The sequence below is a fragment of the Schistocerca gregaria genome, chromosome X (genome assembly GCF_023897955.1).
Source record: "Schistocerca gregaria isolate iqSchGreg1 chromosome X, iqSchGreg1.2, whole genome shotgun sequence".
Lineage (NCBI taxonomy): Eukaryota > Metazoa > Arthropoda > Insecta > Orthoptera > Acrididae > Schistocerca > Schistocerca gregaria.
In genome coordinates this window covers 713,828,750-713,853,746 of record NC_064931.1, presented here as the reverse complement: position 1 = coordinate 713,853,746, position 24,997 = coordinate 713,828,750, and positions in this window count along the sequence as shown.

The window sequence follows — 24,997 nt, the reverse complement described above, 5'->3', positions numbered from 1 at the left end:
GCGAGCGTAAACAAATGAGGACTTTTCACGTGCAACCTTGTAAAAACTATATCTCCTCTGCCAGAATTGTTTCCTTTGCGAAAAAAGTCTTTTGTTCTGTGAGATGCTTTGTCATCTTACACAGAAATAAGAGCCACGCCGCTTGCCAGTTGCCAGCTGCCAACTGACACTACCCTGTTGCAACGCCGCCTGCTAGCTGCCGAGCCGGCCGCTGTGGCCGAGCGGTTCTAGGAGCTCCAGTCAGGAGCCGCGCTGCTGCTACGGTCGCAGGTTCGAACCCTGCCTCGGGCATGGGTGTGTGTGATGTCCTTAGGTTAGTTAGGTTTAAGTAGTTCTAAGTTCTAGGGAACAGATGACCACAGCAGTTGAGTCCCATAGTACTCAGAGCCATTTTTTGCTAGCTGCCGCCTATGGACTGGCAGTTACCGTTCAGTAGATACGCAAAGACATAAAAATAACTAGACTTTCAGAGCTGTTCACATGGGCACGAAAATCGATTGTGGAACTGGAAAACGGCTTTATAAAAACAGATTTCCAAAATCGATTTTGAAGTGTTTACCTGACCAACCAAAAGCGGAACTGGGACATCGGCTTACTAAATCCGGTTTTGGAAACGCATGTAAACTGGGTGAATGTATTTCCAGACATTGCACAACAGATGTCACAATAGTCCTTTAAAGGCAACTCCTTAGCTTCTTTTCTACCGTCATGTGTGTCTATCCAGAATCATGGGTCTGCCTCTTTTCTTCACGGCCGCCGCAGTCTCAGGCGCCATGTCGTCGTGGATTGTGCGGCCGCTCCCGCCGGAGGTTCGAGTCCTCCCTCGGGCGTGTGGGTGTGTGTGTGTTGTCCTTAGCGGAAGTTAAATTTAGGTTAATAGTGTGCAAGACTAGGGACTGATGACCTCAGCAGTTAAGTCCCTTAGGCTTTACACACATTTGAACATTTTTCTTCGGATTTCACGACACCCCCCCCCCCCCCCCCCCACACACACACACACGCACACGCACGACTGTTACGAAATATGCATGCTCCTTACACAACAGTAGCCAAACAGTGGAAGTGAACAGACCACAAGAGGCAGCTTGTCAACAGCGAACTGTTTGGACGTGACGTTGATTGCTCTTGGAGGAAGGCAGCTCCAACGTGTGAAATGTCAATTACCAAGTAACTTTAATCAGGCTATAGTGTGTTGAACAAAGGGAGTAAATCCACTAGTAAGTGTCTAGATACAGTGGGAATTCAAATTGGATCGTTAATTTCAAGTTGTTTTCGCCATGGATTTTCAACTGAAGAAGGGGTCCGCCAGCTGAAAAGGTTGGGAAGCCCTGGACTAGACTATTGTAAAGACAGAGTAGGAGAGGGCGTGCGGGACACCGCAAGTGTGTGAAGAAAATCGCTAAGGGATGCTCATAGGGCTCTATTTCTGAGCCAATTTCAAGGAAAATTGTCATTGAATCCCGACTACAACAGGTAGCTCAAAGCAAACACACCAGTCGAGTCGTCGCATATGTCGCCGATTTACTGGAGATAGTGGCGACCGTTTCAAGAGTAAATCTAGGAAGTAAATCAAATAATGTTTTAAAACAGGTAAACGATTGGTGTAAAAACAATAAATTAACCATGGCAGCTATCAATTGAGTCTACATAAAGCTAAAAGGTAAAGTACAAAGAAACTACGTGATCAACCTGGATAACACTTCCATAACACGTAATACAACACGAGACCTTGGAATACACATCAACTAGAGTCTAAGCTTTCATAACGATATTCAAATAGTTTCCGATAAGGCTGAGCGACTATTACACAAACTACCCCGAAAAAATACTGAACAATAGTTACTATTACAATCAGTCTTGATAACAAATTTATTTATTCTGGTTACCGGTTTCGACTAACACCTGTGGTCGTCTTCAGACCAAAATGCTGTATGAGCAGGAGCCTCCTTCTGGTGGTAAGTCACTTCTGCATGAATCAGTGATTTTGGTCTGAAGATGACCACAGGCATTGGTCGAAACCGGTTACCAGAGTAAATAAATTTGTGGTCAAGACTGATTGAGATAGTAACTATTAGTAATAACATTGACCACTCTCTGCTCCCACTATGTATTCAAAAGTGATTAAGTACTGAACACTTTAGATTACCGCTTGTCACACTTCGTACGTATCAATGGGGCGATCGTATGCTCTTCGGCCAGTACATGGGCACACCGACTGAGCTTTGTTACTAACAGAACAAATGTTAGGCGAAGGCAAAGAAGTGTGCTGCCCAGGCTGTCGGAGCCTTACCGGATGACACCACTTGAATCCCTGTGTGTGATCTTGAGAACTTAGCCGATAGACTACACCATCAGATATCCGGCCGCAGAGTATTAGCTCAAGATGTGAAGAGCTGACAAGATAACTACCTTAACAGGGGAAGAAGTAAGAGACAAACGCTACTTGAAGTGGTGGCGATCAGATGTCTTGGAATGGGGTAGCAGTGATGAGGGCCAGAGAGTTTATACTTGATTTTACAACATCAGGGAACGATTAGGAACGACACACATCGACCCAAGCAGAGACATGATTCACTTCATTGCTGGACATGGCCAATACCCTATACATTTACACTGCATGTACCTCATTGGAAACGAAGTATGTAGTTGCGGGTAGAGAGGTTCGTCAGAGCACGTAGTAATACACTGCACACTTCTCACACAGGCCAGTCGACTAAGATACACATACAAAGACTTGTACGACGCGATTAGAGACGAAGCAACGTGGAAAGAAATCAGCAGCATGGCAGACTCGATCTCAAAGGCTCTTCAGTACGTAAACGAACAACAAATTAGATCTTACCTGCGACTCAGGACACAGCAAAGAATAAACATGATAGGCACCTCAGAGGAAGGTTGCGAAACTGGTCCAAGAAACAACACAGACGATGATAATTTCCTACAATTTACCACCAATCATTTATAACACCCTCCGTTTCCGTTAATTAATTTAAATTTCTTTTTCTTTGTAACTCATTATAAAAAATAAAGAATTATTGTTTCGTTTCACAAATACTTCAGTTTTCATTGGTGTATATATATTTGCTTGGAATAGTGGAACGACTTATGTTATCATATAAGAAATTGTAAAATGTGGATCTGTTTTACAGTACTAGGCAACAAGTCTTTAAATATGCAATAACTGAAAAAACGTCCTAACGCTTCCTTTAAAAGGTACTATTCCCAGTGGGATGGTAGTAATACGTTATGGGTCGGCCATGTGTTCAGATTGGGTGGATCACTGTCCACTGCCAGTTGCTAGCAGCGTAATAAGATTGCTAGAACGGTTAGCGTACTCCCTAATGCTTGCTTTAATAACTGTCACTCAGTGAGGTGGTGGTAAAGTTGTAATTTTTCTTTGCTGCAGAGTCTGTGGCAACGCATAATTAAAAACATAGCACTTTTCCCGCCAACTTTTACGTCATTGGGCTGAAAATATTGTGTCCCAAGACGTAAGTACGTCATAGACAAAAAATATAATTGAAACCAAAATGTGTCCGAGGAAATAAGTAGGTCATGGTCCAAAGACAGTATCCGCTAGTCCTGTGGCACCATACCCTGACCTAGAAATAGAATTGAAAGGCAGTCAGGGAGTGGCGTACCTGGACGGGTGTGTGCTAATTACTGCAAACAACCTCACAGAAATTGTAATTTGTAAATTTTCGTTACAGTTTTTTTTAGATTCGTGTTGTCTATCTTTAAATTTACTGTATGTACATGTATTTGTAGAGCTGACATATCTATTTGCTCCCGCAGCCTACTTAAAGATATTACACTACTGTCCATTAAAATTGCTACACCACGAAGATGACGTGCTACAGACGCGAAATTTAACCGAGAGGAAGAAGATGCTGTGATATGCAAATGATTAGCTTTTCAGAGCATTCACACACGGTTGGCGCCGGTGGCGACACCTACAACGTGCTGACATGAGGAAAGTTTCCAACCGATTTCTCATACACCAACAGCAGTTGACTAGTGAAAAGTTGTTGTCATGCATGGTGTAAGGAGGAGAAATGCGTGCCATCACGTTTCCGACTTTGATAAAGGTCGGATTGTAGCCTATCGCGATTGCGGTTTATCGTATCGCAACATTGCTGCTCGCGTTGGTCGAGATTCAATGACTGTTAGCAGAATATGGAATCGGTGGGATCAGAAGGGTAATACGGAACGCCGTGCTGGATCCCAACGCCCTCGTATCACTAGCAGTCGAGATGACAGGCATCTTATCCGCATGGCTGTAACGGATCGTTCAGCCACGTCTCGATCCCTGAGTCAACAGATGGGGACGTTTGCAAGACAACAACCATCTGTACGAACAGTTCGATGACGTTTGCAGCAGCATGGACTCTCAGCTCGGAGACCATGGCTGCGGTTACCCTTGTCGCTGCATCACAGACAGGAGCGCCTGCGATGGTGTAATCAACGACGAACCTGGGTGCACCAATGGCAAAACGTCATTTTTTCGGATGAGTCCAGGCTCTGTTTACAGCATCATGATGGTCGCATCCGTGTTTGGCTACATCGCGGTGAACGCACATTGGAAGCGTGTATTCGTCATCGCCATACTGACGTATCAGCCTGCGTGCGATCACCTTTTGTTCGCATTGACGGCACTTTGAACAGTGGACATTACATTTGAGATGTGTTACGACCCGTGGCTCTACCCTTCATTCGATCCCTGCGAAATTCTACATTTCGGCAGTATAATGCACGACCGCATGTTGCGGGTCCTGTACGGGCCTTTCCGTATACAGAAAATGTTCGACTGCTGCCCTGGCCAGCACATTCTCCAGATGTCTCACCAACTGAAAACGTCTGGTCAGTGGTGGCCGAGCAACTGGCTCGTCACAATACGCCAGTCACTACTCTTGATGAACTGTGGTATCATGTTGAAGCGCCATCCAAGCTCTGTTTGACTCAATGCCCATGGGTGTGTGTGTGTTGTCCTTAGCGTAAGTTAGTTTAAGTTGGATTAAGTAATGTGTAAGCTTAGGGACCGATGACCTCAGCAGTTTGGTCCCATAGTGCCTTACTACAAATTTCCAAACCAGAGGCGCAGGCCATTGGCGCAGCAAAAAGGCAGGGCCGCTATGCCTTGGGTGACGTGACCGATAAACGTCTGAACATGGTTCTGTTATGGCTTACATGACAGAAACTAATGCTTTAGCAAAGCAAGGACAGTCCCAGTCCACGTAAATATTGATTGCAGCCTGGCAGACACCGGCTCTGAGTGGGACCTACGACGGTCTGACAGTCTACATATATCAACCAGTCGCCACCTCTGGACTCAGTCGGTGCTAGCTATAGCCCTCCAATTGGCGGCCTAGCTGATGGCCTACAGTTCGATCCTACGGAGGTGCAGCTGCCTGGCCGCCATTGTTCCTGGGGGCAAACACCTTGCTGGCCGCCTCTGTTTTTGGGGCAGACACTGCTGCTGCTGTGAGCCACAGTAGGGGTTCAGTGGGCATACTGGATTTAAAGGAACGCTTATTTCGTGGGTACTGATAAGACTCCTGGGAAGCCCCTCCCCCTGGCACCTAGCGAGGTCATGCACCTCAGGCAGTGCTGTACATTAAAAAGGCAGGAAAATGAAACTCACCCATCCACTGTGCGAATACAAGCGCAGATAACGATCTAGTGCGAGGTAATGCAGATAGAGCAATTGCATGTTAAAAAAATGGGAAAATGGTCATCCTCTCACATTACCACAACGAGTCCAGGGAACGATCTTAGGTGAGGTACGAGGTCATGCCTCTTGGGCAATCACCTGTGTTTAAAAAGGCACGAATATGACTCAAGTCACACAGTACCACCAATAGAAACCGGTCATTTACTGTCTGTGCTCCCTAGTGAGAGGAAGGATCATCAGCAGCAGAGTTGTCCTACTTAGAAAATAGAGGCCTAAATTACGAGGTAACACACTCTAACATCCCAGAACATGTCTGAATTACGATAAAATAATGATGTCTCTAAGCACTCCCCCCCCCCTCTCATTGCTATTTGCTATGATGTTACCGATTTTCTCCAACATCCCCACGCTTCACTGTAAGATACATGTAAATACTTGGGTGTAAATGTTTCAGCACTATTACAGCGCGTTATTTTTAACGAAATACCAGTGAAGCCTGATACAGTCAGGGGGCAGAGACGGCGGTCTTAATGTGGTTTATTCAATAAAAAAATGAAAGGAAAGATTTTAATGGCTAGACCGCAATTTTCCTATCACAATTAAAGTTGCTATATGCAGCTATCTTCAGATAGTTCAAAATATGAAAAGGCGATAAATAAGCATTGTCAGCTGTAGTCATGGAGCAACATGCATACTTAAGTACCAGAACAATAACAGTACGTAGCTGAAACCGCCACTGCCAGCAGGCCAGGTTGTAGACGATAATTTCGTAGGTTAACGGTCATATATCCTCATGCAAGTGGACAATTTACTATACGACCATCAACCTGCGAAATTACCGTCTACAGTCTGGCTTGCTCACGGTGATGTTTTCAACCACGTGCTGTTATTGTTTTGGTACTTACGAATGCATGTTGTTGCATGACTACAGTCAACGATGCCTTCCAATGCTTACTCACCCATTTTTCATAGTTTGAAAGATCTGAAGATGGTTATAGATAACAACTGAAACTAGTTAACGTGCGTTAATTGTGATAGGAAAAATGCGATCTAGGCGTTAAAAGTTTACCCTTTCAATTTTTTTATTTAATGTTTTATTAAATAAATTAATGAAATACAGCCGTGCGGGATTAGCCACGCGGTCAAGGCGCCGCAGTCGCGGACTGTGCGGCTGGTCCCGGCGGAGGTTCGAGTCCTTCCTCGGGCATGGGTGTGTGTGTGTGTGTGTGTGTGTTTGTCCTTTGGATAATTTAGGTTAAGTAGTGTGTAAGCTTAGGCACTGATGACCTTAGCAGTTAAATCCCATAAGATTTCACACACATTTGAACATTTAATGAAATACATCGATGTACCACATTAAACAAATAGCATATCGCGATATTTTAACGAATATTCCCATATGCGGGGTAAATCAATTTCTGCAGTGCTACAAAATACATCCTAAGTCTTGTTTCATCTTATTCGTGTGTTACGTCATTATAAGACTGCTCGTAGTAGGCCCTGCAAAAAAATCCGCCACACACACACACACACACACACACACACACAGAGAGAGAGAGAGAGAGAGAGAACATCACTAAATGTACGCAGTTACCACCACCAATGATAGGAATGCACTTTTATTTAAAAACGCAAGTAGGAAATATGAGAGAGTGCAGGCTTTCTCGGCGAATTTCATTTATGAAGCCTTCACGGGCTGTCAGCCGAGTAGCGTCGTCGTCTCGTAGCAACGTTTCGATGATATGATGGAATGCGTCTCCATCATCATCACATGAAGATGATGGAGATGCATTCCATCGAAACGTTGCTACGAGACGACGACGCTACTCGGCTGACAACCCGTGAAGACTTCATATACGCAAGTAGGAGACCCAAACGTAATCGTCCTAGCGCTCAGACGCCCTCAGTGGACATCCAGCCATAGGACTGTGGCCCATTTACCTGCGCCTGCCTGCCCGACCCTGACAGTCAACACACTGACAGAGACCCACCCCTTCCCTGCAGACTTGGACTCCAGGCAACGTCATTGCTGTGCTGCTGGGAAGCTGCGACCTACCTCAAAGTACAACACGCTGCCGCACTACCTGGTGCTGGTCCACGCCGCCATCGAGTCAGCATGTGCTGAGGCAACACACAACTGTGTAACACGTGTGGAGTTAACAGGCGATAAATTGCACTCTACTTAATCTCCCCACCAAGGATAGGAATGGTAAGGGAAATCCACTACATTAAAAAAAACGAAACAAAATAAAAAATGCACATGTAGTCCTCCTCATGCCCATATGCAAACTAAGACGATGACAGCCAATGATAGACTGATGCTGCCACTCTTGATACACATTGCACCTCCGGCATACACTGTAACTCTGAAAACGATGAAAAGATGTCCAATAGCAACAAGCAGTTGTCACATGCTGAAGTCACCACCCACGCCACTGTGTACCATTGATTGTGTTAAAAAATGCAGGATACGCCTTCTCTTTCTATCTCTCTCTCTCTCTCTCTCTCTCTCTCTCTCTCTCTCTCTCTCTCTCTCTCTCTCTCTCCCCCTCTCTCTCTTTAAGCCAATAAGAATATAGGAAAATTATGGATTCTCGCCTCTCCCCTTATCCCCGATTCTAGTAATTATGTTGCAATCACTCTCCACTCAGGCTACTTCCGGGCTGTAGAGGAATAAAACATATCAGTAAGGCCTATAAATGTGTGTGGAAGCTATTGCTCTTCTGGTAAGAAGCTAAATTATAAAGGAGAAAAAAACATGTTACCTCAATTGCAATAAACTGACGGTATGACGGTACTAGATTCAAATTAATTCATACAAAATAATAAGGTAGCCTCTCCCTAGCCATATGGATTTTAATAACCACGCACATTGTGTCTAACGATTTCGGTTAGCAACTAATTTTATTGTTGGATGTTTGCCTAATTTGGAGCCAGATATCACAGTTGTAGCCATTTTTTCGATTTTACTATATGAACATTCATCAGGTGAGGTACAGAGAAGATAAGTTGGTTTTTGGATATTATGGATTAGAGATACACATTGATAGTTCGTCTGAGATGGCCATAGCACAGCACTCATTGTTGCGGCTGCCAAACCACGGTGCTTTGAGGATGGTCAGGGCTGCTGCCACATCAATCACGCAGCCCACACCAGAGCAGCAAAGATATCTGACAGTCAGCCTAACATGGGCCTGTCGGTATCCCATAGTTTAACAATTGCAGCAGTGCAACAAATACGCTCATGGTACAGTTTGGAAGTAGCAGGCGTTTAAATAATGGGCGTTCTAACAGAATGACAGCAATAGCTCTGTGTAGACAACACAAGTATTTCGTTTATGGGTCATATTATTAAAGCTCGATATAACGCAATCCTCCATCTAGGACGTTGTTCTCCACGATAGAGTGTAAAATACAGATACTACCGAATTAGCATTGGCTCCTTTTGAGTGCAACACATACAGAGTGGTCCACTGACCGTGACCGGGCCAAATATCTCACGAAATAAGGGTCAAACGAAAAAACTACAAAGAACGAAACTTGTCTAGTTTAAAGGGGGAAATCAGATGGCGCCATGGTTGGCCCGCTAGATGGCGCAGCCATAGGTCAAACAGATAACAACTGCGTTTTTAAAAAATAGGAACCCCATTTTTATTACGTATTCTTGTAGAACGTAAAGAAATATGAACGTTTTAGTTGGACCACTTTTTTCGCTTTGTGATAGATGGCGCTGTAATAGTCATAAACATGTTCTTGTTGTTGTTGTTGTGGTCTTCTTTCCTGAGACTGATTTGGTGCAGCTCTTCATGCTACTCTATCCTGTGCAAGCCTCTTCATCTCCCAGTATCTGCTGCAGCCCACATCATTCTGAATCTGCTTAGTGTATTCATCGCTTGGTCTCCCTCTACGATTTTTACCCTCCATGCTGCCCTCCAGTACTAAATTTGTGATCCCTTGATACCTCAGAACATGTCCTACCAACCGATCCCTTCTTCTAGTCAAGTTGTGCCACAAACTCCTCTTCTCCCCAATTCTATTCAATACCTCCTCATTAGTTATGTGATGTATCCATCTAATCTTCAGCATTCTTCTGTAGCACCACATTTCGAAAGCTTCTATTCTCTTCTTGTCTAAACTATTTATCGTCCATGTTTCACTTCCGTACATGGCTACTCTCCATACAAACACTTTGAGAAACGACTTCCTGACACTTAAATCAATACTTGATGTTAACCAATTTCTCATCTTCAGAAACGCTTTCCTTGCCATTGCCAGTCTACATTTTATATCCTCTCTACTTCGACCATCATCAGTTATTTTGCTCCCCAAATAGCAAAACTCCTTTACTACTTTAAATGTATCATTTCCTAGTCTAATTCCCGCAGCATCAGCAGACTTAATTCGACTACTTTTCTTTTGTTGATGTTCATCTTATCTCCTCCTTCCAAGACACTGTCCATTCCGTTCAACTGCTCTTCCAAGTCCTTTGCTGTCTCTGACAGAATTACAGTGTCATCGGCGAACCTCAAAGTTTTTATTTCTTCTCCATGGATTTTAATACCTACTCCCATCTTTTCTTCCTTTTACTTAACTGCTTGGGCAATATACAGATTGAATAACATCGGGGAGAGGCTAAAAACCTGTCTCACTCCCATCCCAACCACTGCTTCCCTTTCGTGCCCCTCGACTCTTATAACTGCCATCTGGTTTCTGTACAAATTGTAAATAGCCTTTCGCTCCCTGTATTTTATCCCTGCCACCTTCAGAATTTGAAAGAGAGTATTCCAGTCAACATTCTCAAATGCTTTCTCTAAGTCTACAAATGCTAGAAACGTAGGTTTGCCTTTTCTTAATCTTTCTTCTAAGATAAGTCGTAGGGTCAGTATTGCCTCACGTGTTCCAACATTTCTACGGAATCCAAACTGATCTTCCCTGATGTCGGCTTCTACCAGTTTTTCCATTCTTCTGTAAAGAATTCGTGTTAGTATTTTGCAGCTGTGATTTATTAAACTGATAGTTCGGTAATTTTCACATCTGTCAACACCTGTTTCTTTGGGATTTGAATTATTATTCTCTTCTTGTAGCGTGAGGGAATTTCACCTGTCTCATGCATCTTGCTCTCCATATGGTAGAGTTTTGTCAGGACTGGCTCTCCCAATACTGTCAGTAGTTGTAATGGAATGTTGTCTACTCCCGGGGCCTTGTTTCTACTTAGGTTTTTCAGTGCTCTGTCATACTCTTCACGCAGTATCATATCTCCCATTTCATCTTCATCTACCTCCTCTTCCATTTCCATAATATTGTCCTCAAGAACATCGCCCCTATATTGAACCTCTATACACTCCTTCCACCTTTCTGCTATCCCTTCTTTGCTTAGAACTGGGTTTCTATCTGAGCTCTTGATATTCATGCAAGTGGTTCTCTTTTCTCCAAAGATCTCTTTAATTTTCCTGCAGGCAGTATCTACCTTACCCCTAGTGAGATAAGCCTCTACATCCTTACATTTGTCCTCTAGCCATCCCTGCTTGGCCATTTTGCACCTCCTGTCGATCTCATTTTTGGGACGTTTGTATTCCTTTTTGCCTGCTTCACTTGCTGCATTTTTGTATTTCCTCCTTTCATCATTTAAATTCAGTATCTCTTCTGTTACCCAAGGATTTCTAGCAGCCCTCGTCTTTTTACCTACTTGATCCTCTGCTGCCTTCACTACTTCATCCCTCAGAGCTACCCATTCTTCTTCTACTGTATTTCTTTCCCCCATTTCTGTCAATTGTTCCCTTATGCTCTCCCCGAAACTCTGTACAACCTCTGGTTCTTTCAGTTTATCCAGGTCCCATCTCCTTAAATTCCCACCATTTTGCAGTTTTTTTCAGATTTAATCTACCGTTTATAACCAATAGATTCTGGTCAGAGTCCACATCTGCCCCTGGAAGTGTCTTACAATTTTAAACCTGCTTCCTAAATCTCTGTCTTACCATCATATAATCTATCTGATACTTTTTACTATCTCCAGGGTTCTTCCATGTATACCACCTTCTTTCATGATTCTTGAACCAAGTGTTAACTATGATTAAGTTATGCTCTGTGCATAATTCTACCAAGCGGCTTCCTCTCTCATTTCTTAGCCCCAATTCATATTCACCTACTAAGTTTCCTTCTCTTCCTTTTCCTACTGTCGAATTCCAGTCACCCATGACTATTAAATTTTCGTCTCCCTTCACTACCTTAATAATTTCTTTTATCTCATCAGACATTTCATCAATTTCTTCATCATCTGCATAGCTAGTTGGCATATAAACTTGTGCTACAGTAGTAGGCGTGGGCTTCGTGTCTATCTTGGCCACAATAATGTGTTCACTACGCTGTTTGTAGTAGCTTACCGCACTCCTATTTTCTTAAATTAATTATTAAACCTACTCCTGCATTACCCCTATTTGATTTTGTGTTTATAGCCCTGTATTCACCTGACCAAAAGTCGTGTTCCTCCTGCCACCGAACTTCACTAATTGCCACTATATCTAACTTTAACCTATCCATTTCTCTTTTTAAATTTTCTATACTACCTGCCTGATTAAGGGATCTGAAATTCCACCCTCCGATCCGTAGAACGCCAGTTTTCTTTCTCCTGATAACGATGTCCTCTTGAGTAGTCCCCGCCCGGAGATCCGAATAGGAGACTATTTTACCTCCGGAATATTTTACACAAGAGGACGCCATCATCATTTAATCATACAGTAAAGCTGCATGCCCTCGGGAAAAATTACGGCTGTAGTTTCCCCTTGCTTTCAGCCGTTCGCAGTACCAAAACAGCAACGCAGTTTTGGTTAGTGTTACAGGGCCAGATCAGTCAATCATCCAGACTGTTGCCTCTGCAACTACTGAAAAGGCTGCTGCCCCTCTTCAGGAGCCACACGTTTGTCTGGCCTCTCAACAGATACCCCTCCGTTGTGGTTGCTCCTACGGTACGGCTATCCGTATCGTTGAGGCACACAAGCCTCCCCACCAACGGCAAGGTCCATGGAAATGGGGGGAGGGGGGGCGGGGGGGGGGGGGAAGTCATAAACATATGGCTCACAATTTTAGACGAACAGTTGCTAACAGGTAGGTTTTTTTAAATTAAAATGCAGATCGTAGGTGCGTTTGAACATTTTATTTCAGTTGTTACAATGTGATAAATGTACGAACTTTCAGCATTGCAGCCCGTCAGCAATCGTAATTATCTAAATAAATTATGAATAATCCGCCTCGATTGCGAAAATTCCCGGTGTTTACCCAGGTTTCAACGTGGATAACCACGCCTTCTTCAGAACAAAATAAAAAACAGCTTGCCTAAATGGGCATAGTCAATTTCTAAAATGAACACCCACAACGGCAGGTCCCCATAAAATTTATTAAAATTACACGGTACATCCGTACCAAGTCAATAGCACTACTTAACTGTGTGTGCTGCCTCGCCCCAGCCAACGTGCGATGGGTCACAGGCTCTCCACTGCACTAAGGCCTCGCCGGCTGTTCCCCTGAGCGACTGTCGACAATCTCTGCGCATGCGCGCGGCTAAGAAACGCTCTTCTTATGCATAGAAACGGGATACAACAGTTACCATGAATCGGGGCCTAAGTAACTACAAAAAGTTGTCGCCCAAATAGTAAGTGATACAAGCGTTGATGCGGAAATTACGACATATTAATTCTCGACCAACATTGCGCAGATTGTCGACAGTTGCTCAGGGGAACAGCCGGAGAGGCCTTAGTGCAGTGGAGAGCCTGAGACCCATCGCACGTTGGCTGGGGCGAGGCAGCACACACAGTTAAGTAGTGCTATTGACTTGGTATATCGTCTCAGTAACTTTGTAACTAAAATTCTAAGAAGCCGTACTTGCATTTGGTACTGGACGGGTCACGGATGGCAGATAGTGAACGTTCCAACAGATGGAGAGCTGCGAATACTGAATAAGCAGTCGCGGAACAAAACAAAATAAATCCAAATCCACTTACCGCTACTATTACTGGCACTACTGGTCTTTCGGATTCTGGGGCGGCCAGGTTAAAATGCAGTGTGTTTCAGCAGAGGCAGCCGGAGACTGTGACCAACATAAAACCAAAACAAATACGTTTTTTCAACACTTAACATACAAACACAGTTCCAATGAAGAATACTTCATAAATTGAGATATACATTGAAAGAACAGAAGATTAAAATTTTGGCACTTCAAGAAACACGAATGATGGACAATAACTAGATAAATTTCGGCAGTTATTGTTTTTAAAAGAATAACTGATAAAATGGTCACTTAATAACAGACCACATCTGGGAGTTGAGCTTACAATCTCCAAAAATATGTTAAATTCAGTCACGGAGGTGAAACCCATGAATAACCGACAAATGACAATCTCTGTGAAATGGGTAAATAATGCACCCACCTTAATCAGTGCCCACATGCCAGTCAGTGACGACAATTGTATAGAACCTGAAGAAGTTAATGAAGCTTGGGAACCGTTAGAAAGCATCACCTCGAATATTCCCTCAAAAGATGTTAAAATTTTACTGGGGGATTTTAATGCTCAATTAGAGAGAGAATATAAGAAAACAATTGATCTGTTACCTGCGCATGAATGGACAAACTGAACTGGCTGAAGACTTGTTGAGACGCGCAAAAATCTTAACCTTAACATCACGTCAACAATACTTAACAAAAATTTGACAGGCACCCGATGCATTTATTGGTGAATTTAAAATAGATAGTGCACCGTTTCCACACCCTAACTACAATGAAATCTTTAATGTCCAAATTAGGAAAGTGGCTAACATTGATTCTAACCATTATTTAACGGGAATCAAAGTAAAACTTCAAATTATAACTACTCCAAAAACCTATCCCAAAAATTCATACTGCTAAAATAACACCAACTCTAACCAGCGAACTTGACAAAAAACAATCCAACAATTGGCAAATCCTAGAAGAGAAGTGCATCAAAACATCACAAAATTTAATTTCGCATCGAAAAAAAAGTATTCTTGCTGGAACAAGTAATATGAAACGGCAATTAAATCTAGGCAGGAAACATTCAAGAATTGCAATAGTAACGAAATTGAAAATACCTAAAACGTCTTTCCAACTGTAAGAAACGAAAAATTTTAAATTAATCTGAACGACTAAACAAATCTACGAAAACTTCCAACATCAAGTAATGGACAAAGTGTTCCATAAGACAATACAAGAAACCTTTATAAAACGTTCGAAATGAAACTACCCGGTTTCCAATCTCAAAGTCCTTGCTTCAGAGATGTAAATGGCAGTTTGGCTCTTAACCAGGAAAATTGTAAGGTACTTGTTACATTTGTTGGAAAACTATTAAACTGTCCAGAAGCAGCGAAAACATTCCAACCACATCAAATTAATAACACCAATCGCAACTCTAAAGAACCTGACGCAATAGAAATAACTAAACAAATCTAACTAAACAAATTAAGAGTCATAAAAATAATAATTCATTCGGAGATGACAGTATCGCCGACAGCGGTGGCCGAGCGTTTCTAGGCGCTTCAGTCCGGAACAACGCTAGCGCTATGGTCGCTGGTTCGAATCCTGCCTCGGGCATGGATGTGTGTGATGTCCTAAAGTTAGTTAGGTTCAAGTAGTTCTAAGTTCTGGGGCACTGATAACCTTAGATGTTAAGATCCATAGTGCTCAGAGCCATTTGAACCATTTTTTGAAGACAGTATCATAGCAGAACTACTATAATCAGCTGGACATAACTGTATAAAAGGGATTACTCAACTAGTAAAACATTTCTGGGAAACTAGGAAAATTTGCAGCAAGGAAATGTAATTGCTCCTGCACTTACGATGTATCTTTTTCATCAGCTGAACATCGCAGGAGATATAGTAAATCAGATGACCACGGGAGGACGATAAGCTCACAATGGTTCGCTTCGAAAAAGTATAGATAAATTCTGAAAAATGCTATTAATTCACACTGTTTCTCTTGTGCATTGTCTTGCTTTGCAAATTTTACTGATTAGAATTGTACTTCAGTGAAAGTCCAGCTTCTGTATCGTACACTGTCGCTGTTGGAGCATCGTATATTCTACATCTACATCATACTCCGCAAGCCACCTAATGAAGTGTGGAGGAGGGCACTTTCGGTACCACTATCTGATCCCCCCAACCCTGTTCCACTAGCAAGTAGTTCGGAGGCGAACGATTGTCTTTAAGCCTCTGAATTGGCTATAATTTCCCGAATTTTCTCCTCGTGCTCGATGAGCGAGATGTGTGTGTGGAGAAGTACTATTTTGTCCTACTGCTCCCGAAATGTGCTCTCCCGAAATTTCAATAATAAATCTCTCCGTGATGCACAACCCCTCTATTGTAAGGTCTGCCAGTGGAGTTTGTTTAGCATCTCCGTAACCCTCTCTCGCCAGATAAACGATCACGTGACGAAACGCGCAGCTCTTCATTGAACCATCTCTATATCCTCTATCAGTCCTACTTGATAGGGATCGCATATAGATGAACAATACTCAAGAATCGGGGGAAAAAGCGACTTATAAGTCACTTCTTTCATGGATGAGTTACATTTCCTTAAGATTCTTCCTATGAATCTGAGTGTGGTATCTGTTTTTTCCAGTATCTGTTTTCCCCTGTATGTATTATATATGGTCAATCCACTTAAGGTCGCTCCAGATAGTTATGCCTGGATATTTTACGGCAGACGCTGTCTCCTGCAGTTTGTCATCAGAAGTCTAGCTATACAGTAGTGGATTTCTTTTTCTATGTATGCGCTATATGGTACATTTATTTACGCTCAGGGTCAACTACCGGAGCCTGCACCATTCATCAATTCTCCGCAGGTAGTTCTGCAAAATCTTTTGGCGTTGCTACTTTGTTAGAGACAACTGCATCATGTGCGAATAGCCTTAAAGAGCTTCCGACGCTTTCTACTAGATCATTTATATATATTGTAAACAGCAACGGTACTGTCACACTTCCCTGTGATACTCCGGATATTACCCTTACGTCTGTCGTTTAACAGCGACGTGCTGAGTTCCATTTGCAGAAAAGTCCTAAATACAATCGCAAGTCTGCACCGATACTTCGTAAGTTCGTATTTTTTTTTTCATTACACGGCAATGCGGGACGGTGTCAAATGCCTTACTGAAATCAAGGAACACGGCATCAGCCTGAGCGTCGTTGTCCACTCATGGGGGAACAGAGCGAGTTGAGTATCGCAGGATCTCTGTTTGTGAAAACAGTCTCTCTCCCCCTCTTGCATCTGACACATTTTTGTATCAGATCCCCACTGCACTCATTTTTAAAAATCCTTTCGAACAAATTACAAATAATTCACTTGCGTCATTGGTAATCGTCCTCGATGTATTTACTTGGTTAGCTAGGCTTGAAATGCTAGCCAAGAGTCGTGCTCGTTCAGTGTAAACCAGTTTACAAGATCCCATTTCCAGAAAAAGCTTTACAATCTTGAAAGAATCTGACAATGTGATCTGAACTGTCTTCTGGAACCTATCATAAGTACGTGCGGTGGCCAGTAACTGCATAATACTAGCAAATCAAGTAGTATTAGTCACAACAATTCATCGGCCTTTGTCCCTAATAGACTTCGAAATATTATCATTTAGAAGAACACTGGTACCGACATTTCTGATTTTACAAGATGTCCCCATACATAACAGATGTCATGGATGTAATGAAGTACTCTTCACTTTTTGGACGTCAAGTTTATTGAGCCAGTTGTGTTCAAGTATTAACTCATGCGGGTTTCCTATCGATGATTGTACTGCATCTTTAGTAACACAGGTTCCTTGGTATTCTGGTATCAACTCAAATGTCTTCACTTCATTGTCTGCTCATATCGAATGATTAGTTACAAAGTTGCCACCTAGCTTTGGACGAATCCCATTTCGTTACAAGCGATCTTTGTAGTCGCTAAGGTGCGATTTGAAGGTAAAATAGAAATAAGTGTATCATAACATCTGTATAAACGGGAAAATAAGGCAAGATTTCTTCGATCTTCGCCATATAGCTGGTGCATAATAAGAGTTGACATCGTCCCCCGTCTATGGTAAGTGCCTACATTCAACTTCTCCTAAACACTCATTAACTAACGTTAAGAAACAATTTCAGTTTAGCAGTCGCTGTCATCGTTATCATCTAACTCTGAAGTGTTTCACAGTCTTAATTTTTCATGTCACGTTCCTCGGTTCACACCATTCGGGAGACGTCCGGTTCTCCTCTCGTTATGGGTCCTAGTATTTTAAATACTTCCTCAGACAAACAGAATCAGTCGACTATGCGAATACCACACATTTCGCAGTTTGAAATAATGTCGGCAGATTTAACTATTTCTTGAAGGTGATTGAAATTCTTGACCTTAGTGTGAAAATCCGTTCTTATTATCCAAAATGTGCGCACAAGGGGATAGAGAGTCATATGAACGTAATGAGACACATTCAGGGGTACAAAACATAATGGCACAGTATTCGACGAGGAGACCAAACAACTAAAACATAGCGATAAATAATCTTTCAAATATTGACAGTCTCCAAACGCCATTACAATAGCAGTTACGAGTGCTTAGTCGAAATCACAGACAACTTGTTTCACTACTGGATATTTTGTAATGTGCCTGCTACCCAAGCAATTTCATTAAGCGAGTCTTGTACAGAATTCGTGTTTTGTGAGTCACTCAACACTTGAAAAACCGGCTTCTGGAAACTGGTGTTGCCATGACGATATCATGAAGATAGATGTTTATCAAATTTTTAACTAATAAATCTGTTCCATCTGTACAAATTTATTCTGCAAATTGTAGGAACACAGCAATTTATTCTTGAGTCCAGTAACAGACGTGAATCAGATCTAGGCTTGTCGGATGAATTTCACCGAAGTCCCTTTCATACTTAATGACTGTGAGATTTTCAGTCGCATTGTATCCTGTCAAACAAATTATTTACCTTACGTAAAAATGAGTTTGTTGGCAATTGCGGAAAGTCAGGGTCTCCGAATTTTGTTCGTTTATTTGCCTCGTATTTGCACCACGTGCCAGGTAAGATATTTTGGTATACCATTTTCATTGAAATATCAATTCTCCAGTTTCCTTTTAGTTGACGTTTCTAACTGCGCATAAAAGGGCAATGGTAACTACCCAGAAGACAGTGCATTGCAACGTCACGGCCTGGTGCCGGACTGTTCACACCGATTACTGAAAAATTTTTCCAGCGTTCTTTGCCCCTACCCGTGAACTTAATTTACATTCCAGGCTCCGACGTTTAATATCTCTTAAATGAAATAAGTCATGGTATCGACGTTTGGTGGCACAGTTTCTCATACAGGGTACCTGTCCCGACTTTCAGCAATAGAACGTTGGACGCACTTTCAAATCGCTCTTTTTCTGTATCCTCGGGCTCTGGACACAGGATGACACAGGATTTATGTGGCAGAGAGAGTTGAAACGAAATCTTACCTTTTCATTTGAAATTTCCGAAGTTACAACCTTGTCGGATTCATCGAATGTTTCACTGTTATTTCTGATAACGTGAAATTGAAGAACTTTTGACTAAGAATTATACTGGTGATTTTTCTGAGACATGTAACTATTTCTAGCGCTAATAACTACATTCTTATAACAATTATTGATTACAGTACTGATCTTCAGGTAAATATCCCAGCTTGGCAACGCTGGGCTACATGATGGACGCATGAGAGCCTTGTATTCGGATGATAGAACAATCCTTAACCCTTCCGGTCATTGCGTCCTCATATAAGTACACACTAAATAAACGTGAAGTATATTAAAATTCGTTAAATTTTACAGTTTGTGACTGTTGTCCTCATATTGTCAAAAGCAGAGTTTATTTGAGAACGGTGTCGACATCTCTTGTCATTCTGGGTGTAGAAAGGTGCATTCTTGAAGGTAAAACTAAAGGTGTCTTTCAAAAGAAAGGTGAGTGACAGATTTATAACTTTATATATGTCTCCAAGTGGGGACCTTGTGACTGAAAGGTTGTAATAGCATAGAAATTTAGGACATTTTTTCGCTGTCTCGTTAGTCATCTTATGGTGCTTTCACAATGCCCCGAGTCTAAGATAGACGAAAGCCACTTGCAGAAGAAGTTATAGAGCTCATTAATTCATCTGAAATTGACGATCTGTCCTATGATCATGTCGATAATTTTGAACAAGAATGTAATGATGGAAGTAATGTTAGACGTTTTATACCATACGGTATACTGTAGGTAGCAAAGCCTAACTCCATGATAAGTGACACTGAGATAATCATGACACACTCTTGCCATCCAAACGACAATGCATTGGCAGCGAGAATGTTATTGTTGCTTACGAATCTGTTACAGCGCAGCCAATCTAAAGCTCATTAAGAAAAATACCAAACTGAAAGGTAGTTTTGAATGTCTAGATTGGTATGTCTGATGTTGTTCGCTTGCTTTGCGTCCGGACATGGCAGGGCGACAGCCTCGCCTATTTGACATATAGCAGGATTTGCAACTGTAGACAACAAGTAGTTAGCTGCTTTTGAAACCGAACACGATTTTAAACAGCCATGTTTGTTCATGTAATTGATATTTAATTGGTAAATACATAGGCAGAGTACAAGAAAAACGCATCAGAATTAGATGTTCCTAAAAACAAGACACTTAATTTACTTCACTTTAGTGTGGTCTACGTATTGACAAAAATAGATAATCCAGCTGCCAGGAAAATGGGGTGTCCCACTAGTAAGAGTCTAATGTCATCTCCAAGTTTTTCGAAACGAGTCAATGTGGAAGGTCGTCCAGAAGCTGATGTTCGTTTGGACAACGCTGGACATCTTCCAGTGGTCAATGACAAAAAATCATTTGACAGGTGCAAGAAACCGGATTGCAAATGCAAAACTAAATATTATAGCGTAAAATGTAACATTCACTTGCGTCTGGAGAGAAACTGTTTCTTCGATTATAATTCTTCACAAAGATAAAACCATAGTTTATGTATATAATCATGAAGTGAGATTTGTGTAATGTATGTATTTTGATGAAACAAAATCAAATTAAATACTTTGAGTTGTTGGATTACACTGCACCCACTTGAAAATGTCCTCATCTGGGAATGCGTTGTTTCCGCCCTTGGGGGGCACCTCGGACTGTTTTATACATCTGATTAATCATAATTTAATTCGGAGAACTGGATGGCAAAAGAATTGTTTTTTTTTTTCTGAAAAAAGTAATTCGTGACGAAAAAGGTTAAAGTCGTGGAACGTATAGAGGCATTTTCCTTTATGCCTGTTATGTTAATATAGCAATAATTCACATAAATCAATTATGCCTGAAAGACGCATAAACCACGGTCTACCAACAATTTTCTAATTTATGCGTCAACACACAATCTGCTACGTACGAGTACAATCACACGCACAATAATTTGCATATTTCTGACTGGCATTAAGTACCAGCTATCAGTAAAAAAGGTGCGAGCAATAATTGGTAACACAGAAAACAGTATGATTTCTACCGATGTCTTGTTGTGGCTGGAATAACTCATAGAATTATCAAAGTTCAACAAAGTTGTACATCAATCTTGAAGAGATGCTCCCGTTTCTTTGTGTCAGTAGGCTGTGCAGCGTCGTGGTTACGGCGGGTCGTGCGGTGTTCGATCGCATAGGTTGGGTGCACTTATAAGCCACAAGGAAGTTTTCGAGATCTTTGACGAGCTGCAATCAGTGCTAACTCACAGGATTTCCAAAGGGAACAAACTAGACATACCTGTAAGCTCAGATAAATCTGCTCAGCACTTCCTCACAAGAATTTCCTTTTCTAATGTAGTAAGTTGAAAGACATACCGTAACTCTTTCCCATAGTATTTAAAATAATATTCCAAAGTATTTAAAACCCAATTTTGGAGCAATACAGTGGAAAACTGAAACTTTCCAAACGAATGCAGAACTATTATTTTTAATTGGGGCAGGTCTAAATTCCGAATCAAATTTGACCTCTTTATCATACAATGGTAATTACTATTATTAGTAATTTTTCAAAAATTTTGAGAGCTTTATCAAGACAGAACAAACATAAAAAATATATTACTTCATAAAAATTGAGGCTAATAATAAAATGGTATTGTTCCCATATGAATAATATTTATTTGTCGGCACTATTTGATCTGAAGATATTATGTTCAGAGTACCTTCAGAGACACACGGCAACGAAAATAAAGACAAAAGTGTGAAAAGGGCAGCAGATGAAAGAAGTGTTTAATTTCTATTTCAGTACTATTTGATAGTCAGCATAGTAGTTCTGTAGCAATGTTCGAAATACGTAGAATAATTACAAGCGTATATAAAACATCAGCTTTTCACTAAGAGCGGTCTAGGGCAACAACAAAAAAATGCTAGTGGTGGAATAAATTTCAGGGTGACTAGAGTGATCAGTGTAAAAAACCTATTTTCAGAAAGTTTGGACTGGTGGAGAATCTGTTTTTGCTTCCCATCATAAAGCTGTCTGTGTGAGGACTTTGTTGTACTGAAGCAACAATCAGGACACCTAGAGCAACTCAGAGAGAGGTTAAAAACAAGCGATTTTTCAAAATGTGGGTGCTGGGAGAAAATATGTTTTTGTTTTCCATTTGAAAACTGTTTATCTGAGGACACTGATGTTCTGGAGCAGCGAGGGGGGCTAACTTAGCTGACGCCTGTGAGTTTTCCACACACAATATGCTAGTCGGATAAGACTTCTGATTAACGACTCCATCACAGACTCAAAACGACAAGTACGGAATGACATACGTTGGAGACAGCAGTAATCGCTATGTATGAGAACAAATATATTTTTAGAGCACATCAAAACTTGTCCACATCTTTAAACCTTAATCGTGAAATATATGAGGAACTAGATAACGCTGTTAAAATTATTAATACTGTAATAGTCGCGGTAGTACCACTGAGAACAATTCTGTATCACTGAACAGATATCACTTACAGATAATACTGCACGTTCCTGCTCTCGAGTACGACAGATGACTTGATTAAACACACGCACATGTACATATCTTCACACAAAGCAGGTACAGTTATACAATCATAATTATATTTATGTAGCTGGTGAACGACGCAACCAGCTCTCTTAGCATCTTCTACCAAGTATAATTAACGACCGCGGAGTTCTTCGTTTCACCCGCCTCTGTATGCTTTGACTGGTTTCATTGTCACCTCTACGTTACACGTTCCAAGTATTACTACTCAGTATCAGTGATTAATTTATGGAGTGGCCCGGGGGGGGGGGGGGGAAGCCCCACGGGAAATTGGAACCCCCCCCCCCGCGTGAAATTCATATCTATAGTTGTGGTGAAACATAAAAATCATCACCTGGTCTGTTAACTTCTACCGTTGTGACAAAATTTAAAATACGCCAGCTGCTGTTGCTAACGAACTTTGGAGAAGTCGTGATGACATGAAGTTTTTGCAAGCAAAATGAATGTGTAACACAATAGGTGGCGGCTGGGTCCCTATAATTTGGTTTCATTACTTATCGGTTCGGTTTGGAACACTTAGCGTCGATTGTTCTGGTTTTTTTTATTATTATTATTTCCAACACCAACCAGTTAGCAGTTGCTGTTTAATAAGTGTGTGGTAAAGCTAAGCATTGCAAGGTGTGTTGGCAACGCCGATTGTGGAATAAGTCAGCCTTACCTCCCTCATGTCTTCCCTCACCGCACCTCCAATCGGCCTAACGTGTAAGCTAATCTCTTAGCTACACAGCCCACCCTCGCAGCGAACTTTATTCTTATCCGCCACTCGTATCTATACTTTATTTGCCCTTAGAATAAACCTGATGTCGCAAAACACGTCCCTGGGTTTTACTATGGAATTGGAAGTAGTGGCTGACATTATAAAAGATTGTTTTAATTTTTTATTGCATTACTGGGAATATTTCCAAGATTTAATAGTCATATAGATTTTTCCAAATCAGTGAGTTCTAAGCTCAAAACAAATATTTGTGTACACTTGACAATGATTTTCGCAGTGTCAATGGGTGTGTATCCCCATTGACAATGCGAAAATTGAGTATCATTTTTGCCTAAAGAATACATTCCACCATGAGTGGGACGTTTGGCAAAGCTGCTCTACGAGTACAATCTAAGCTTTCATTGTTGTATAAAAACTCAATGCATTGTAGAAACTATTGTAAGGTTGTAACAGTAAGTCGATAGGTTACTATGGAAGTGTGATGTGACTATGTAGCGTACTACATGTAGTCTTCGTCAGTTTATAACATTAAAAGAAGTGGTGGTGCCGAAATGCAATGTCGAAACAACAAACTTAAATTTCTTTCTTTCTTTCTTTTCTAATATTGCAAAAAACATATACGAGTGTGTGTCTACTGAAAGAAGGGTTAGTGACTGTGACGATGAATTGCGTAGGTATACCGAGTCTTCAGTTTCCCTTCCACAGTTTTCAAACACTAAATGTGGTATTTCAGGTCCATCTATAAATTGAAATTCTAAACAAAACATTGAACGCGAGATTAAGTATCAGCAAATACGGGAGTGTAAGTACAATTGGTTGTATTTTGATCACGAGCGGGGTGGGGGTTTCTGCTAATTGTGTGAAATGAATTTATCGAAGCTCTACAGAAAACAGGAGGAGTGTCCATTTCTGTACCTTTCACAAAATTTAGAAAAGCTATCGGAAGCACGGGAAAACTAGAAAAGCACGCCAACTCAGAAAAACATGCAAGAGCCGTTGCACTTGAAAATTGTAGATTACAGCGATTAAATGCTCCAATTCATACACAGGCATTCAAACAAAATGAAAATGAAAAAGCTTTAAACCACCAAGCATTGTCGTAAATTCGAAGTCTGTATTTCCTTAGTAAGGAAGAAATACCCTACACAACAAAATATGAACCTCTAATTCCTAAGGTAGTACTGAAAACCGACATTAATCTTGAAAAGTGGTTAAAATTTCAGAGCGAAAGGGCCACATATCTTAGTAATTATACTGCATCAGAATTGTTGCTTGTTTGTGAGAGTCTTTAGATTTTCTAGATGAAACACTTCTCCCTGACAAATATTTTTCATAAATGGCAGACGAATCTACAAATGTTTTCAAACGAAGTGAACTGTCTTTAGTAGTTCGATATGTTGCACCGTCTCCATCGTTTGAAGTGAAGGAAACGTTTTTATGTCTCGTTGAGTTGAAAAGCACTTCAGCTGAATCCATACTTACAGCAATCGATACTGAACTAAAGAAAAGAAAATTTTCTTACGACAGATTATTATCTTGTTCTTTCGAAAGCGCTGATAATTTTTGTGGTTCTGTCT